Source organism: Chelonoidis abingdonii, chromosome 25, assembly GCF_003597395.2.
Source record: "Chelonoidis abingdonii isolate Lonesome George chromosome 25, CheloAbing_2.0, whole genome shotgun sequence".
Classification (NCBI taxonomy): domain Eukaryota; kingdom Metazoa; phylum Chordata; order Testudines; family Testudinidae; genus Chelonoidis; species Chelonoidis abingdonii.
Window position 1 is genome coordinate 15,955,858 of NC_133793.1, and position 19,394 is coordinate 15,975,251.

At 44.2% G+C, this 19,394-nt stretch overlaps 1 protein-coding gene across 7 annotated transcripts in view; it reads left to right on the forward strand.

Moving 5' to 3' along the window:
- Positions 1-19,394, forward strand: part of HIVEP3 (HIVEP zinc finger 3) — a 443,901-nt gene that overhangs the window by 83,037 nt on the left and 341,470 nt on the right. The window contains exon 1 of one of the 7 annotated variants that reach the window (XM_032764066.2): positions 10,542-10,668. The exons of the other annotated variants lie outside the window; for them this stretch is intronic. The gene's annotated coding sequence lies outside the window, so the exon portion shown is untranslated. Of the gene's footprint in view, positions 1-10,541; positions 10,669-19,394 lie in introns of those variants that run through there. 7 annotated transcript variants of the gene reach the window in all.

Consider the following 19,394-nt stretch of genomic DNA (forward strand, 5'->3'; position numbering starts at 1 on the left):
ACACTTTGAGGCCCTTGATCATTGCATGCTGAAGGACTAAAATATATTAGTATTTATTAATTAGTAATTATTATTTCATAATTATTATTAATAAACTAGTTGCCTATTAGTATGTATTATTCTCTTCTCTGTGAGTGGTGCTTTAGGCTCTTGTTAATTTTGATTCTATTTTCAGAAAAGAAAATAAATTAGGTTGTTTGAGTCTTGGGGTGGTTTATAATCTCAACAATTTAACTGTGAAGTTTATAGAGGGGACAAGCCACACATGGGTAATGCAGTTGTTGTAACAGAGTGAGCATGTGATAATGTGAACACAGAAAAATATTTAGAGGAAAAAGACATTTGCTGGCTGGGGAAACTATAAGTTATTTAGAGACAGGGCGCAGATTTTTGGGGGGCAAAGGATGAATTTCTTTGGCTTCCCCTGATAAATAAATCTCCAGACAGTTAATTTTGAGGAGTTGGCATTTAGCAAGAAGGGCACTTTCAGGAAAAAGATTCCCATCCCTTGAGAGAGTAGAATGCAAGACAAGACAAGACAAGGAGGAAAACTGCAGCTACAAGCAGAGAATACTCTCCAGGACCACAGCTACACCGGAGTTCCAAGTCCTCAGCCCTGGTCCCGCTCAGCTTCCAAAGCAAGCCTGAGACAAAGGAAAGTGGGACTGCTATGCCAAGCATGTTCTGCAGACTGCCATAGGCAATAGGAAAAGGACTTGATCTCTCCACTTATAAGGAGATACCGTTTGGTAAGTGTCTAGACTAAGTCTCCAAAGAATATTTGAGCTGGAAACTCCGCAGCCACAGGAGACCCCTGGGAGAAACTTTATCCTCCTCTACTTGACCAAGCTGTCCTTTTATAGAATAAGGAGTCACATACCATAGGAAAGCAGCTTGCATATTTGCATCTTCCACTGGTAACTGCTCTCATGGCTCAAAACAAAAGGTAAGGCAGATGTTTTCTCTTCTTTGTGAACATTCAGTCTGAGCAAAGCAGGTTTCAGGACCATGCTGTCAAGAGGGCATGCAAACCATCCTTCAGATTGTGGTTGGATCATAGTGGTTAGCTTTTCTTTCGGTTTATCATCAAGGGAGCAAGGTTGTCTTATACTATTGTAGAAATGCTTCAGATCCATCAGGCTGTTTTATCCTAAGTTCATTCTTAATGTGTATCAGGTAGAAGAATTAGTGAATTAGAGGCCCTTGTCCCCTGCGAGCAATTTATGGGGGTTTAGGAAGCTAGGACGTGCAAATACAAGGTTGATCATGATAAAAATAACTGTGATACCTTGTTCTTGTCATATCATCAGCATCTGAGGAAAAGATTCCTTTTGGTTCCTGCATACGAGGCAAGTTCCTCATGTCTTAGAGAGAGTGAGGTTTCTATACATAGGGCTGGTTTGGCTGAAGGAACAATGAAAGGTCTTTAGCCCTTGCTTTCTATTGCATGATGCATCACTGTGTCAGTAGAGTCTTCTTCAATGTCCACTAAGTATTAGGTGTTGCTGTCAGCAGTGAGTGTACAGTTAAAAAATGTTTAGCTCTGCAGCACAGAATGAGTTTACCTGCTCACTCAATATTACACATTGGACATTAGGAACATGGGAATTACCATGGTAGATCAGATGTCTGCGATCTGTCTAATCCAGTGTCCTGTATTCAACAGTGACCAGTATAGGATGCTTCAGGGCAAGGGGCAGCCACATAATGGATAGATATGGAATAACCTGAATTACCCCAGGCTACTAATGTTTGTATTATGTCCTCACGCAGTAGGATTTATATCCCTTATATTTATTATCCTAACTAGTGTAATTGTGGATATTTTCTTTGTCAGTGTAAATTTCTAACCCACTTTTGAATGCCGAGTTCTTGGTCTCAAAGCTATGTAGTGGTAATGAGCTTCTCAGTTTAGTCAGGTATCATGTAATTTTAAAAATTATTTCCTTTTATTGATTTTAAATTTGTTTCTTTTCAGTTTTACTGGATGGCTTCTTGCTCTTGTATTATGAGGAATGGAAAATAGGAGTGCTGAATTTACTACTCTATACCATTCATTATTTAATATCCCTCTCTCATTTCTCCTCTTATTCATCTCCTCTATGGATCTAAACAGATGCTGGTTTTTGCAAGGAGCTCTCTGGATGTGTTTTGTAAAGTCTCACCTTTCTGTGCAGAACAAGTACCTACTTTGGATGAAGAATTCAGTCTGTCCAAAAAATGTTTCTTAGTTGTCCCACTGCACCAAACTGGGAGAACGACTTTGCGTTTATAAATCTAATTCTGGGAGCAGTAAATGACTTGGTGTCCGTGTGGCTGATTAAAAGAGTCTAATTCTGTTTTTCTTTAGCTCAGTTCTGCTGAGCATGGGACTCGCTTGTGTGAGGCTGTGGAATGCCTCAAATTGAAGGGAAGGCACCAGGAAGTGGGTTTGACTGGTTCTCACCTGCGGCCAGGAAGGGGAAATCCTAGTCCCACATTGGCATGGGGACACTGGTGGAAATCTAAATTCTCATTAGGATGAAATCTCCTGAAGTCAATTCTGAGTTAGAGAAAGAGTAACTGAAGGCTCAAAGCTCAGAACTTGCTCACCTGTGATAATCACAGTATCTATGCCTGTTTCTGTATGTGGGGCACTATAAATCAATCTCACTAAGTCCATCTCACAACATATGTTTCTTATTCACAGTTCAATAAAAGACATATTGAGCTGAACTGGGGATACAGACTGTCTTGGAACAAAACCTTATAAAACCAGGAGAGGATCTTCTAGCCTCTTTAAATCCTCCCTTTTTTTAAAAGTACAGCTCCCCCCCCATTACTGTTCGTTATTCCATATTCTGGTGCTGGAACACTGATGCTTCATTCATATGATACATAATTAAGTGGTTTCAGGCTAGTGCAGGGGTTCTCAAACTGGGGGTTGGGAGCCCTCAGGAGGTTGTGAGGTTATTATGTGGGGGGTCACGAGCTGTCAGCCTCCACCCCAAACCCTGCTTCTCCTCCAGCATTTATAAGGGTGTTAAATATATTAAAAAATGTGTTTAATTTAGTAGGGGGGTCGCACTCAGAGGCTTGCTGTTTGAAAGGGGTCGCCAGTAAAAAAGTTGGAGACCCACTGGGCTACTGAGTCCTTCGGAAGAACATTAAATAGGTGGAAGAACATTAAAGGTAGAAAAACATTAAACAGGAACATTGTTTTGCCTTCCTATTTTTGGCCTGTTATTTATTTATTTACGGTTTATAGTATCTTCCAATATTAATATGCAAGAAAGGAGGAAAATGTTAAATACTATATTAGAAGCAATTATAGATGCAACAGAGCAGGATTTAAGTCTTGTCATTTAAATAAATTCATGTTGCATTCAGATTTACCTTTACATGAGGAGTTTAATTACTGAATTATTTAGCAGCATCATTAATGATCTGGATGAAGAGATAAGTGGCATGTTAATTTAAACTGCAAGTAGGAAGTTTTACAAACTCCAGTGATTATAGCGAAATTATGCAATGGAAACTAGAGTCATTTATGTTCCCAAATGGAGATGCTCCTCGTTTCTTGACCGTATTTCTAAGACCCAAGACAAAGAGGAATTGTTCAGGGTTATCCAGATGGAGATAGCTAGAAATAATGGAATGAAGTGGAGCAGAGTACAATTTTAAGTTGAATATAAGGAAATATTTCCTTGGGGGAAAGTATGAAATAGTCTCCCAAAGGAAAAGTTGGAAGACCAATTATTCATTGTTAAATCCCTGGAAAACAGACTGTAGTGAATGATGTTGCATGGGCAGGGGAATGGACATGATGAGCTAACACCTTTTTGCATTTCTAGTTTATCTGAACTGCTTCTGAAGGAAAGTATCCTCTAATTGTGCAAAGAAAATTGCAATGCCAAAGCAAACCGGAGCATATGCCTGTGTATAGCTCCTCAATCCAGAGCTTCTCACTCAGGCAGCCCATTGACCCTCACAGGTACAGTGACAATAATCCTCTACTTGTATGTATATATAAACCCCATTTGCAATACTTACAAACATGAATTGGCCTGTCTTCTCTTATTTATCCATAGGATGTTGTCTAAAATATGATTTTGAAACCTTCAGAATTAAATCTTGGGCCAGATCTTCAGTTGGTACAAAACAGTGTAACTACATTGACTTCATTGGAGCTATGCTGATTAACACCAGATGAGGATCTAGCCCAGGGGTCTTGAACATATGGCCCGCAGGCAACATGCGGCCTGTGAGGTCATTTCTGTGGCCTGTCAGCTCCTTGTGGAACCCTCGCCCTCCTCCAGCGTTTACGTAGAGCAACTCCGGCCCGACGCGCACCGGGGGCAGGGAGGAGGCGGAGTTGGGTTGGGGATTTTGGGGAAGGGATTGGAATGGGAGCAGGGAAGGGGTAGGAAGAGGTGGGGCTTCATAGGAGTGGAATGGGGGTGGGGCCGAGGGCAGCCGGGGAGGGAGGTGTCAGTTATGCGGCCCTCGGGCCATGTACTAGTCCTCACGTGGCCCTCGTGGTCATTTGAGTTTGAGACCCCTGATCTAGCCCCTTTAGTTTCTTTGCTGTCAGTGGTTTGAGTTTGTGTTTGTTAGGATTTAGATGATCTGTTGATCTAGCCATACATGCAGGTGATGTCAGATTGCTCAGTGAACAAGTTGATTTTACATAATAAGAAAAGGCTTGCTTAATTCTAGTCAGATTGTAAAAACTCTCCAAAGAATGTCTCAAATCCTCCAGGGGAGAAGAGCAGAGAACAGCAGTGCTTAAAATTGCTGGTCACTATTGGCTAAGTGATAAATGGTACAGCATCATACATCTGCTGGAAAGTTTGTGAAGAAAGAGTCACATATGACAGTGTTGTCTTTCTTTTGTACACTTCTGGACCAAGATTACAGGGAAAAAATGTGGCCTTCATGGATGTCAATCTCCGTCCTCTCTTCAGAAGTACTTTGTCGGAATTGGCCCCATGATTCCTACTTATAAAACTCAGGCTTGAATAATTTGCATGACACTTACTGGCCCCCACAAAAAGCCTACAGGTGTTGTCATGCTTCCCAGAGACACACTTTCTGTAGTTCTGGCCAATCTGCCATCTGTGAAAATACTATGGAATTTGGGAGTGCTCCTGTATTCTCTTTCCTGTAGCAGTGCTTTCAGTCAGTCAGCACATTTGAATGTTATAATATGCATGTAGCGACAAAAGCCATTGTATCCCTGCTCTTTTTCTTCTTCCTGCAGTCCTTGCACTTGATCCTACTTACTAATAAAATACCATTGATCTACTTGCTATGCCACCGCTTGCCTGAAGCTCTTTGCCTGAAGTGCTGCCAGTGGATTATCATAGTGATCACTGAGCGATGGCGTGGGGCCCTGAAGGGATCAGTTCATGGCCCTACACTGTTTTAACTTCTATTTTATTAATGACCTGGAAGAAAACATAAAATCATCACTGATAAAGTTTGCTGCTGACACAAAGCTTGAGGGAGTGGGTAAATAACAAGGAGGACAGGTCACTGATGCAGTCTGATCTGGATCACTTGGCAAACTGGGCACAAGCCAACAACGTTTTTTAATGCAGCTAAATGTACATGTGTAAATGTAGGAACAAAGAATGTAGGTCATGTTTACAGCCCAGGGGACTCTATCCTGGGAAGCAGTGACTGAAAAAGAGTTGGGGTTGGTGGTGGATAATCATCTGAACGTGCGACTCTGTGGCCAAAAGGGCTAATGCGATCCTTGGATGCATGAACTGGGGAATCTTGAATATCAGTAGAGAGGTTATTTTACCTCTGTATTTGGCACTGGTGTGAGTGCTGCTGGAATCTTGTGTCCAGTTCTGGTGCCCACAATTCAAGAAGGAGGTTGATGAATTGGAGAGGGTTCAAACAAGAATCATGAGAATGTTTAATGTTGGAAAACATGTCTTATAGTGCTAGACTCAAAGAGCTCAATCTATTTAGCTTAACAAAGAGACGTTAAGGGGTGACTTGATCACAGTCTGTCAGTACCTACATAGGGAACAAATATTTGATAATGGGCTCTCAGTTTAGCAGAGAAAGGTATCACTTGATCTGATGGCTAAAAGTTAAAGCTAGACAAATTGAGACTGGAAATAAGGTGTATATATTTAAAAGAGAGAAGAGAGCCATTGAAGCAACTTACCAAAGTTTGGGTGGGTTCTCTGTCACTGATCATTTTAAATCAAGATTCAATGTTTTTCTGAAAGATCTGCTCTTAGGAATTATTCTGGAGGATGGTCTCTGGCATGTGCTATGCAAAAGGTCAGACTAGATGATCATAGTGGTCCTTTCTGGCCTTGGAAACTATGAATCAAGCTGGTCTCTTCCATTTATGCAATCATTGCCTTCATCCTGTGTCTCTTCTCTAGCAGTAGGGTCAGTAGCTTATCTGGAATAGGCACAGACTGGTACAGTCTAACAGTGGCCCTTGAAGAAAATGGAGGTATTCAGAAAGGCAGCCTTGTACCCCTTTATAAAGGCTGATTCTCCACTCTGGCACTTTGAGTGCAGAAGGTGGGGGCCCACAAGGACTCTAAAAATTAATACTGGCCACTCCAGGCTTGTATTAAACTCCCAAGGTTACAGCTTTTCTCAGACCTTGGATTACTTGGAGTTTGCAAACCTTGTCTTGGATGTCCTGTTCCACATCGTCTGAACTAACTCTCAGTTCTGTCTGCCTCTCTGTGAAGCAGCGGTGAGCTCTGGGCTGGGCTCTACTCTGTATGGAACTGAGCTGGAATAGGTGCTGGTAAGAATCCTGGCAGCTTCTGAAGTGCTTGTCACAGGCAGCAGATGGCCGAGTGTCAGAACTGCCTTGGCAGCGAGATGACTTTGCTGTCTAGACCTCTGTACAGCATAACAGAAGGGGTTGATCTCTGCCCCTGCACAACAGGAATAGAGTCTGGGGGCTCTGGGCATGCACAAAGAGAGGGACCAAAGGGGAAGGAAGGGGAACTCTACTCCAAGCAGGAAGAACCCAGAGGGAGGGCTCTGCACCCAAATGGTAGGAGAGATTAGGGAATAAGACGAGGGAAGCTTCTGTGCCTACGCAGCAGGAGGAGGGGTGCAGAGACCCTGCATTTCCATATGATTCAGATCTGTCCTGAAACAGGAGCAGCAGCCTGTGACTGATGCCAAGAAGTGACCTTTGAAGCACAGCGTGCTGTGTGTTACGAGGTCAGAGTGTCATCTGGGTCCTGAACACATTTCACTATGTGCAAAAGGGTGCTACTGGGACTAAACAAAACTTCCTGCTGGTTTGTTCTTTTCTGTATATAGGAAATTAACTGCCAAAGTGTCAGGGAGCTGGGAGAAAGAGAAACTAATTTAACTGAAACTTTTCCTTAGTAAGAAAAGCATCAGCCAAATTCTCAGAGTGTTTTCTCAGGAGACAAAGCCCTGTCGTTTGCTGCATAAAGGAAGTTGTGATGTCATGCAAGTCTGCAAATCAGACCCAGTCTTCTCAGCCCAGGGAAGTATCCAGCACTCCTCCTGGACTCAGGCATGAGAGTCAAGGCATTGGTGACCACTAGCTGAGCTGATCCAAGGAGTGAGACTGTGGATTGATGGCTTTCTCTCTTTACCCTCCTATACAATTTTCCACTGAATAAATTGGACTAGAGGGTTCTTTCAGGTAGATATGAACACTGCACCTGACTAATCCTCTAAGTGTTTAGTGATAGACCAAGGGCTGACCTAACAGAGCTTTTCCCATTCTGCTTTCTCTGATTTAAAGACTCTTTTCCCAAGTGCGTTTGCTTGGACTGAGTTATTTCCAGTTCCGTTCACTGTTGAGTATGCACAAAGGTATCATGGTGCCAGGTGAGCAAGCCAGGTAAAGGAAAGCTGTGCTGCTTCTAAGGATGGAAATATCTGTATTAGGTGTTCAGCAGAGCTCTTTACATGCTTTCTAAACAGGCCATCTGTCAGCTGAAAGATGGACCTGTCTGGGGAATCCTGCAGAAGTACCAAAATGACAGTGAGGATATTGATTTTGATGATTTTTTTTTCATTTTACAGAACCCAAGCCTAGTGAGTGTTTTATGATCTCTGTCCTGAAGAGCTGACAATCTAAAGCCCTGATCCTGCAAGCTTTTCTATAGAGGCAGAGTCTTATGTCTGTGTAACCCCATTGAAGTCTAAGGGACTCTGTGTGGGCACAAGGTTCTCATAGACTCATAGACTTTAAGGTCAGAAGGGACCATTCTGATCATCTAGTCTGACCTCCTGCACAATGCAGGCCACAGAATCTCACCCACCCACTCCTGCAACAAACCCCTAACCTATGTCTGAGTTATTGAAGTCTTCAAATTGTGGTTTGAAGACCTCAAGCTGAAGAGAATCCTCCAGCAAGTGACCTGTGCCCCACGCTGCAGAGGAAGGCGAAAAACCTCCAGGGTCTCTGCCAATCTGCCCTGGAGGAAAATTCCTTCCTGACCCCAAATAACTGCATGGAATAACTTGAATGATTGGGGCCTAATTTTATAGAAGAGTCAATGAGTGGGTCGGAAGCAGAAGAAATGAGAGGGACAGTAGGAAGGAGTGCAAAGATTACACAAGTAAGGCTATGTGGCTTTTTAAGTTTGCGATGTGCACATCTTGATGGTGTTGCTTGAGTTATTTATAAGCTAGTTTTTGGACTGGTGGAGCTGGAAGTGAAGTGAAGGAGTGAGGGAGGTGGGAGTTTCTGTAGAACCAGTACAGTTTGGATGGACAAAGGAACAAAGAGCAATGGGGTATGTGGTCATGAGGATGATGATTTAGAGCAGGGGTGGCCAACCTGCAGCTCCGGAGCCACATGCGGCTCTTCAGAAGTTAATATGCGGCTCCTTGTATAGGCACAGACCAGGGCTGGAGCTACAGGCGCCAACTTTCCAATGTGCCAGGGGGTGCTCACTGCTTAACCCCTGGCTCTGCCACAGGCCCTGCCCCCACTCCCACCCCCTCCCTTGAGCCTGCAATGACCTCACTCCTCCTTCTCTCCCCCGCCCCAGAGCCTCCTGCACACTAAGAAACAGCTGATCAGGAGTTGTGGGGTTGGCCACTCCTGATTTAGATTTAGGATTAGCCTGGGGGCTGCATCTTCTGAATTAAGAGATTAGATCTTATAAAATATAGTTTTAAACATTTATTACTGGACATTTAGCAAACCCATCACAGTGGGTTTATAAGGGGAGAGCTGAGCCATTAATGATCCAAAAAAAAGGGCCCAAAGTCCTTGCTCCCCAGTTTTTATCTAACTAAGCAGCTGGGATCCCAGGAACTTTAACCATTTGGAAGGCCTGGACAAAAAGATGTTTCTTGCAGCTCTTTGTAAATGGCACCAAGCTTGTGCGTAAGCATATATCAAAAGGCAGTGTATTCTAGAGGCACATATCTGCTACAGGGAATAACTCACTCTCTGCCCAGAGCTTCAACCGTAGCATTCTAGAGCAACAAGAATATGGTGCTGGAGAAATGATGATGCACTGTTCCTAATGTCACTTGGTCGTAGTCTGTTTAGGCCAGTATCAGCATGTGCACATGTGAGATGAGAAAGGGGGACAGTTTGTCATTTCAATTGTTAGATTTTAAATTATTCAGCTTTACAGCTGATGGATTGTGAGCTGTTTGGGAGGGGGACTGTCATTTGTACAGCACTGAGCTCAGTGGGGGTCTGGTCCATGACGGGGGCTCCCAGGCACTACAGAAATCCAGGAAACACTGGTTCCAGAGACAGCCGTGCAAGAAGCATCCTGTATTCAGAGCCCTTATATTTTATTTGTTTATTTTTATGGGTTTCAAGTGTCCTAGGTTGGTAGTGACTGAAAGGCCTCATTTTGGTGGTTTCTGTGAAACGAGTTGTTGATATCTCTACTATGATACCTCTGCTATTCCTGATGGACAAATGTCTGCACTACAAAAATCATCATGACCTTTGGCACTAAGTGACTTGCGAGGTGGCACGGCCTAAATGGAACTGTGACGGTGCGCTCTCACCTCTCGTGAGCACCTTCCATCGGATGGGTGCAAACCTGCACACTCTCTCTCTGCTCCCAGTGCTCCTCAGGGACCCTACAAATAGTAGCCAAATGCTACTACTGCTGCTATTCCCTGGACAAGTTCCCACATAGCCCCTTCCCTTTCACCCTTACTTCAGGATTCTCTTTCTGTTTCCTGCCTGTGCAGGGTGTTTCTCAGGCCTCCTCGGCTGGAGAGTCTCACAGCCTCTCACTCCTTCCTCACCCTTCTGGTCCCAGCCAGCAACTGATCTGCTCAGGCCCTGCAGCTCCTTTTAACAGAGCCAGGTGGGCTCTGATTGGCTGCTTCCCTGCAGCCTTTCTAGGCAGGCTTGGAGGACTCACCTTCATTGCTCCTTTCTGGGGTGGAGTGTGGTAGGACCGAGAGGACTCCAGCAGAGGGTCTCAAAGGCTCTAGTAAACCCCATCACAGGAACATGGAAGCTGAATGACTTTCACCCCTTCCTCGAGACCAGGCACGTAGCACATTGGCGAGACGGCGAGGGAAGTGTCCATGCTGCACCCGTCCTGGGATAAGATGGGCTTTTGTCTCCAGACACCAGATGAAATGTATTCTAAAAAACACACTGTCCTGGAAGATCTTGATTTTTGAGAATTACATACAGACAAGAAGGAATACTAGCAGGTAAGGTGTAAAGGGAGGTTTGGTGTAAGAAAGGACAGTAAAGGAGTAGGTGTGGCCACAGATATCCTAGATTGTCAGGTAATCTAGTTGTTGAGCATGAGTTCTGAGCAGGGCCAGCTCTAACATTTTTGTCGCCCCAAGCGAAAACAGAGTGCAGTCCCGCCGCCCGAGCATCGCGCTGCCCAAGTCCCCCGCCCCCTGAGTGTCATGCCACCCTGCCCCCAAGTGTCACGTTGCCCAAGTTCCCGCCCCCAAGCGTTGCATTGCCCTGCCCCCAAGCGGCATGTCGCCCCAGTCCCTGCCCCCTGAGCGTCACGCCGCCCTGCCCCCAAGTGTCACATCACACAAGTTCCCGCCCCCAAGCATCGCGTCACCCTGCCCCCAAGTGTAACTTCGCCCCAGTCCCCGCCCCTGAGCGTCGGGCCACCCAAGTCCCCGCCCCCCATGTCGCGCTGCTCCACAGTCCCGCCCCTCCCAAGGCAACCATGCCTGCTGAAGCCCGCCCCTGTTCCCGAGCCCCGCGCCGCCCAAGTCCCTGCCCCCCCCACATGGTGCCAGGCCTCCCAAGCCCCACCTCCCCCCCAGCGCTGCCCGGCCGAACCAAAAAAAAACAAACTCCAAGTGCTGCCCCATCCCACGGTGCTGCCCCAAACACGTGCTTGGTAGGCTGGTGTCTGGAGCCGGCCCTGATTCTGAGAATCTTTAAGGGGTCATTTCACTAATTAAATAGGATTATCTCGGTGTTGTGCTGAAAATCCAGGTTGAAAATTAAACAGGACACCTTGCTTGTTAACAAACACCCTTCTAAGGATTTGTTTCTCCTTCTGGATAATAGAGAAACCTTTCGCTTGAGAGACTGTTACAGACCCAGGGTGTGCAGAACGATTAGGGGGTGGTAACTCTCACTTCTGGGAAGGACAGAGTTTAATTAAACATGTGTCGTTATCTTTCTCCTACTCTGGCATCCATCCATCAAATGTTTGTGCAGCACATTTCTATTGAGCCCTGGTGAAGTGTCAGTTTCATTACTGCATTTTGCCGTCCAGTCATTCTTTTAGCTGGTTCCATGACTTCTGTATTTGAGTGTGAATGAGAGATTATGTGATAACAACTTTCTATAAATGTTATACCACAGCCACTACCCAGCCAAACAAAATGTTCTTTCTCTCCTTGCATATTTATTAAAGGCAATACACCTAGCATTTTAAAGAGAAGTGGAAGTAATCACAGGATGTTAGCTGCAAAAAAAGATGTTTTCAAGTAAATTAGGTTCTGGCAGTTTTTTGGATACTTGGTCATGTAATAAATCTTTATCAGTGGATGAGTCAGGTTCTTGGCAGAAGTAAGGAGAACTGGCTTGATGGGAAATATTTCTATGTGGTGTCCTTCATTTGTTACAATAATGCTTATATATGAATTCTTGTTCGTTAGGAATCCTACATCTGTCTGAGCTCATTTATTTGTGTATCATCTTTCTTATCTGAACATTTTTTTCTCGGTCTTGTGGAGTTTTCTGTATTGGTGTATTGCTGTGGCCCCAGGTAGAGAATTTCTTTGGGATATCTTCATGTTCACTAAGATACCTTTGTATTAGATGTGCCTGTTAGGAACAGCCAATAATACTCCTGATGTCTGTGGCAGCAAAAAACTTTTATAACAAGTAAGGATTGAAATAATATTTCTTTTAACATTTTTGGTGAATTTGCTGCTGAAGGAAGGTGCTACGTCGACAGTTGTGAAGACTGGCGTTGTCAGATGTTGACAGAACAAAATCTGTTGGGCATTGCAGACTTCCCCTATGTGGCCCCCCAATGTGCCTCCCTCTTAATTTCCTGGGATCGCCTCCAGGAATGGGAAGGGAATTCGGGAATCATGGCTCTTGAGTCTGTGGCTTCTCTGCTGAGACTGCCAAGGCATGACTGGTGCTAATTGTGATGGTAGTTGTTTTGTGATGTGAATGTCTTCTACATTTTGAACCAAAATAAAGTTACCACTTGAGTTCACAGATAGGGCCCTGATCTCTGGAGTTCAGGGAACATTGAATCAAACCTTCTGTCACCAAACAGTCATTGACATTTGACGCAATAGACATCATAATATTAATTTACGGTGCTATATCATGTGTGATTGTAACAAAATAATGGTCATCATTAAACTCAAATCCCATGTGAATCAGTGCACTAGAGAGGAAATTCTCCAAGATATCCAAGTCCTAGTTCCCAGTATTTTAAAGGGACACTATTAACTTTGGAATCACGTTTTTGTCTGAAAACGCTGTGCTTACTGTAGTTACAGGTCACTAGAACTGGGCGAAGCTAGCAAAGACGTTCAGAGATGCTGATCACCCACAGACATCTTTCTGAGGAAGGCTGGACTTGTGAGCATTCAGCCCTCTGAAAATCAGGACTTAGTAAGTGATTTTCCCAACACTACACAGCAAGCCAGTGGCAGGGCTGGGAGAAGAACCCAGCTCTCTTGACATCTAGTCAGTGCCCTGTTTACTGGGTTATGTTGCTAGAACACAATGGTAAATTGAAGCAGAGTTTGAGATGCCATTTTGATGTTCAGCGTGTGCTTTGTCCCCAAACCATGTACCCTTTAACTAGTGACTACTCCTTCTAGAACTGGCATTGCTCTTTGACTAACTGCTTATTACTACAGAAGGATCTAAGACAGGGATGGGCAAACTTTTTGGCCTGAGGGCCACATCTGGGTATGGAAATTGTGTGACGAGCCATGAATGCTCACAAAATTGGGGGTTGGGGTGTGGGAGGGGGTGAGGGCTCCGGCTGAGGGTGCAGGCTCTGGGGTGGGGCCAGAAATGAGGAGTTCAGGGTGCAGGAGGGTGCTCCGGGGTGGGACCAAGGGGTTTGGAGGGCAGGAGGGGGATCAAGGCTGGACCAGGGGGTTGGGGTGCAGGAGGGAGTCAGGGTGCAGGCTCCGGATGGTGCTTACCTCAAGCAGCTCTCAGAAGCAGCATGTCCCCCTTGACTCCTATGCAGAGACACAGGCAAGCAACTCTGTGCGCTTCCCCATCCACAGGCACCGCCCCTGCAGCTCCCATTGGCTGTGGTTCCCGGCCAATGGGAGCTGTGGAGGTAGTGCTTGGGGCAGGAGCAGTGTATGAAGCCCCCTGGCTGCCCCTACATGTTGGAGCTGGAGCGGGGACATGCTGCTGCTTCCGGGAGCTGCATGGAGTCACGACACGCACAGAGTGGGGCAAGCCCCTGACCCTTTATGCCGGTGGGAACTCGAGGGCCAGATTAAAATGTCTGAAGGACCAGATGTGACCCTCGGGGCGTAGTTTGCCCACTCCTGATCTAAGACTAACACCACTTCCCTTCCTCATTACTACCTGAGGCTGATTTTGTCTTCTCCACAGCAGTTTAGCTGCTGTCAGCTCAAGGATCAGAGCACTGAGCATTAGACATGAATGTTTTTCTTCTCATGGAGTTACCTCTTTGCTGCTTAATTGGTCTGAAGGAAACAAGTCTGACTTTGAGCCAATAGCGGAATTAATGTAATGTAAAGATGCTGACGTGGTCTGATATTAACACATTGTCTTTAAACTTCTCTTGTGATGCACTGCAATCTGATTTTGTTTTAATAATATGGTTGTCATGGACAATATCCAGCAAAAACCTTATGCAGACTTTTTGTTGATTTAGCCCAAAATCCAAGTTTTTAATATTATAATGTGAATTCTTCTTTGCTGTGCCTCATTGCCAGAGTTCAGTAAAGGAAACTTGATATTTATTTGCTGAGTTTTTAATGACTTGGCTCTGGATAGGACAATAATTAAATGAATGTAAGAGGTCGAGAGGGAGACTACAGGCACAGGATGTGGGAGTTGTGGCCAGGATCATCTTGATGGTAGCTGGCAGAGGGCACAAGGGGTACATAGGATTGTACAGGGATTCCTTGGGTCAGATGTGCATCATGATTCCCTAAAAGGTGGCATGTGGAGTCTCTGCCGAGAGTCAGAAGCCGACTGGTCATTGCAGTCACTGCAAAATATCAGGTCATTGTGTACTGCGTGCTGCACAATGTACAATGTATATTTATTTGCATACTGAGCCAAATGCTGATTAAGAGATTGTAAAATCTACAAGAAAAGAGTACACAGGAAGAAAACAACCAGCAGGGTAGTGTGCTCCTTATGAATAAGGACAGTGGATTCTTCTGATATATCTTGGGGTGCAAATAGACACATGACTTGTCTCATGAACACAAGATCACAGCCAAGCCTGCTTTGGGTGAGCATTACTCTGTAAGACATTAAAATGTCTAGTTACGTAAGTTTAGGTCTAGAATGTGGGTTACGATTATATTTTACATGTGACCAATGGTATCCAATACTTTTACTTGCTATTACCTGAATTTCTGTGCTTTGATAAATAAATGTTTACATACTTTCACTAGAAACCCATCAAAGTGCTGTATGTTAACCTGAGTGATGATCTGAGGTGGAACTGATATGCAGGAGTGTACTGCTTCTTTCAAAGCAGCCAATCTGTGACTACTGCGAGGGTCCAGTGGACCAGGGGCTGGACACTCCATGGAGACGGGCTCAGGGGTTGGAGCGTGCCTGTCACTAACCTGGAGAGAGACAGCGGGGCCTGTGTAGGCTGAGAGGGCAGCGCTTGTGTTGCCTATGGCTGATGGAGCTGGGGAGCTGACCCACCACAGGCACAGAAGAGATGTCCTCATGCTAACGGCAGGTGGTAGCGAGGTGCCTCACAACCCTGGGTACACCCAGGAAGTGTCACAAGGAGCAGGCAGTGAAATGGAGGGGAAGGAAATGTGGTGGGAAGGGGCTACTTTTAGGATAAGGAGGGAAAATAGGGAGCAAGGAAGTGTTGGGACAGGAAAGTTTGGGGGACAAGGAGGGAAAATGGAAGGAGCAGAAGCTGAGACTGAAGAGAAGAGAAAAACGAGTGGCAGAAGACTATAAGGAGGCCATGGAGAAGTAGGGAGGGGAATAGGGATGGGAGAATGGACAGCAGAGGTGGGGGACGGGATGGGGCAGGTGAATGAGGGGAAGTGCAGATGAGAGGGTCTGTGAGGATTCAGAGGGAAGCAAGGTAGCGTTAAGGGAGGGGTAAGGAGAGGGAAAAGACTGGGAGGGGTTAGGAGACGGGGCATGGAGTTCTACTCCACGCTGGTGTGGGAAGGTTTCCATTTGGGTGTGTGTATTTCAGGTCGAGTTTTCAGCCCTAAGTGATTACACATAAATTGGGGATAAAAGCATCTCTCAAAAGGTTAGTAAATAAACAAATGGGGAGACAGGTCAAACATAAATATGGATTATTTATTTATAAAGCTAACTCAGTGTAAGCCAATTGCATGACATTTTTGTAGCTGTTCAATGAGTTTTGAACCTGGCTGATTTACAGAAGCAGGGCAGACCTGGCCGTTAGGGTTGGCAGTACTACGAACAATAGTAAGGGCACTAGCCACTCTTTGTTATTGTAATTCAGTGTAACTTTTCTGCAGCTACAGAACCACAAGCCAGCAGCGGGAGCACAAATTAATTACCAAACCTCTTCCCAGAATGGGATTGGCGTTATCAATGACATCTGCAGGGATATTTATGACAACAAAGAAGAAAACAGGAGCAAAGCTATCCTACTCTGGGCAGTGCATGCACTCAGGGGCTGCTCAGTGTTGCAGGTACCCAGGGCAAAGCATGACTGATGCTGCCTCATATTACATTTGTCATTTTGAAGAGCTGGTGATACAGCAGGACACAAGCCCCAGTTGAGCACTGCAGGGAAAAGGGTTAAAGCTTGCAGGTGAAAAATCCAGCAGCACGGTGTGCCAAATTGACAAGAGCACATTTAGTAGAGAAAGAAATGCTGCACTCAGTCGCTGCAGAAAAGTAATGGCAAGGTAAACCTCTCAACAATCCACCTAGCAAGACATACTTGACTGTTACTTTCATGTAGTTAAAAAGGCAAAAGACAGATTTCTTTACAAGATAAATAATAAAACTAATATTAAATCCTAACGTCCTGATCCTGAAAATAATGGCTACAAGTTGTGGTTACTACTGTGAGCAATCCCATTCAAATCAATGGAACAACTCACTGTTGCAACTACACCCTTTAGTCAGTGTTTGCAGGATCAGATCCTAAACTTGTATTTGTTTCACAACATCAAATAGTTGAGGGAGTTGTGCTGAGATTTTATTTTATATATCATTTATTTTATTCTGTACCAAATGACTAGAGAATAGCTAATATGACGCCAATTTTTAAAAAGGGCTTCAGAGGTGACCCTGGCAACTACAGGCCAGTATGCCTCACTTCAGTACCAGGCAAATTGGTTGAAACTATCGTAAAGAACAGAATTGTCAGACACATAGATGAACATAATTTGTTGGGAAATAGTCAACGTGGTTTTTGTAAAGGGAAATCATGCCTCACCAATCTACTAGAATTCTTTGAGAGGCTCAACAAGAATGCGGACAAAGGAGATCCAGTGGATATAATGTATTTAGATTTTCAGAAAGCCTTTGACAAGGTCCCTCACCAAGGGCTCTTAAGCAAAATAAGCAGTCATGGGATAAGAGGGAAGGTTCTCTCATGGATTGGTAACTGGTTAAAAGATAGGAAACAAAGGGTAGGAATAAATGGTCAGTTTTCAGAATGGAGAGAGGTAAATAGTGGTGTCCCTCAGGGGTCTGTTCTGGGACCAGTCCTAGTCAACATATTCATAAATGATCTGAAAAAAAGAGGTAAACAGTGAGGTAGCAAAATTTGCAGATGATTCTAAACTACAAAGGATAGTTAAAACCCAGACAGACTGTGAAGAGCTGCAAAAGGATCTCACAAAACTGGGTGATTGGGCAACAAAATGGCAAATGAAATTTAATGCTGATAAATGCAAATTAATGCACTTTGGAAAAGATAATTCTAACTATACATATACGATGCTGGGGTCTAAATTATCTGTTACCACTCAAGAAAGAGATCTTGGAGTCATTGTGGCTAGTTCTCTGAAATCATCCACTCAATGTGCAGCGGCAGTCAAAAAGGCAAACAGAATGTTGGGAATCATCAAGAAAGGGATAGATAATAAGACAGAAAATGTCATATTGCTGCTATATAAGTCCATGGTATGCCCACACCTTGAATACTGCTTGCAGATGTGGTCGCCCCGTCTCAAAAAAGTTATATTGGAATTGGAAAAGGTTTAGAAAAGGGCAGCAAAAATGATTAGGGGCATAGAACGGCTTCCGTATGAGGAGAAATTAATAAGACTGGGACTTTTCAGCTTGGAAAAGAGGCAACTGGGGGGGATATGATAGAAGTCTATAATATCATGTCTGGTATAGAGAAAGTAAATAAGGAAGTGTTATTTACTCCTTCTCATAATACAAGAACAAGGGGCCACCAAATGAAGTTAATAGGTATCAGGTTTAAAACAAACACAAGAAAGTATTTTTTCACGCAACGCACTGTCAGCCTCTGGAACTCTTTCCCAGAGGGTGCTGTGAAGACCAATACTATAATGGTGTTCAAAAGGGAACCAGACGGATTCATGGAGGATAGGTCCATCAGTAGCTATTAGCCAGGATGTGCAGGCATGATGTCCCTAGCCTGTGTTTGCCAGAAGCTGGGATTTGTGGCAGGGCATGGATCACTTAATAACCTGTCTGTTTATTCCCTTTGGGGCACCTGCCATTGGCCACTGTGAGAGGACAGGATACTGGGCTTGATGGAGCTTTAGTCTGCCCCAGTATGGCTGTTCTTATGTTCTTATCTACTAATTTCAGACTAGATTCAAAACTACCTCTGTATTTGCTGTCACAGTATTCAGAATCCTGCTCTTTTGGAACATTGTTTGATTCCTGTGGCTTTTTGTCTCAAAAAAGTGGTGTGAGGTTTTTTTTTCACACTTTCCTAGTGTTTTGTTGTCCTTTTCTACTAGATCTTCAGGCTCTGGGACCTTTAAAAAAAAAGAAAAAGAAAAAGGGGGTAAGATGACAAACAACTCATGCTGTTGCAAATGGTGCTGAGGAATCTTGGCCACAAATTGTCAAGATGTTAGTGTTCCATCACATTTACTAGACAGCATCTTTGCTGATAAATCCCACACACTGTGCTGCCAGTGTATTCTCAACCCGAGGGACACTCATGGCCCAATCAGCACACAGCTGCGGCCCATGTGACATCCTCAGAGCCATACAGGTAGTATATATATTGTGTGAGTGCGGCCCACGTAACACACAGAGCTGCATATGCGGCCCATAGTGGTAAATAAGTTGAAAACCACTACCATAAAGCAACCTAGGAAATCCTGTAAAACCAAGAACTGGCCCCCTCTATTAGCCAAAATCATAAAATAACCTGAAAAAATTACAATGTGTAGCAAGTACAGGCTGTAATTATATCCTCAATCCTGCAAAAGAGGGTGTATTTATTAGCTTTATAAAGCTAGTAAAAGAAAACATGAAAGAATAAAATAATGTAAAGATGAGACCAAAGCACTTAAAAGTTATTGAAAGGTACCTGAAAACAGTTTTATTTTTAGAGGGTTAATGTGTTTAATTCTCTCTTAAAAGCATGATAATTAATTTTTTGTCTGTATCATAATTGTCTGTATATTTTAGCAGATGAATTCATTGTCCCATCTTCCAAAAATGTGGCCCTTAGAATGTGGAGGACTTTCCCCACAAAGTTATAACAATAGTAGGAAAGTTAAATCTTGGGCCTAAACTA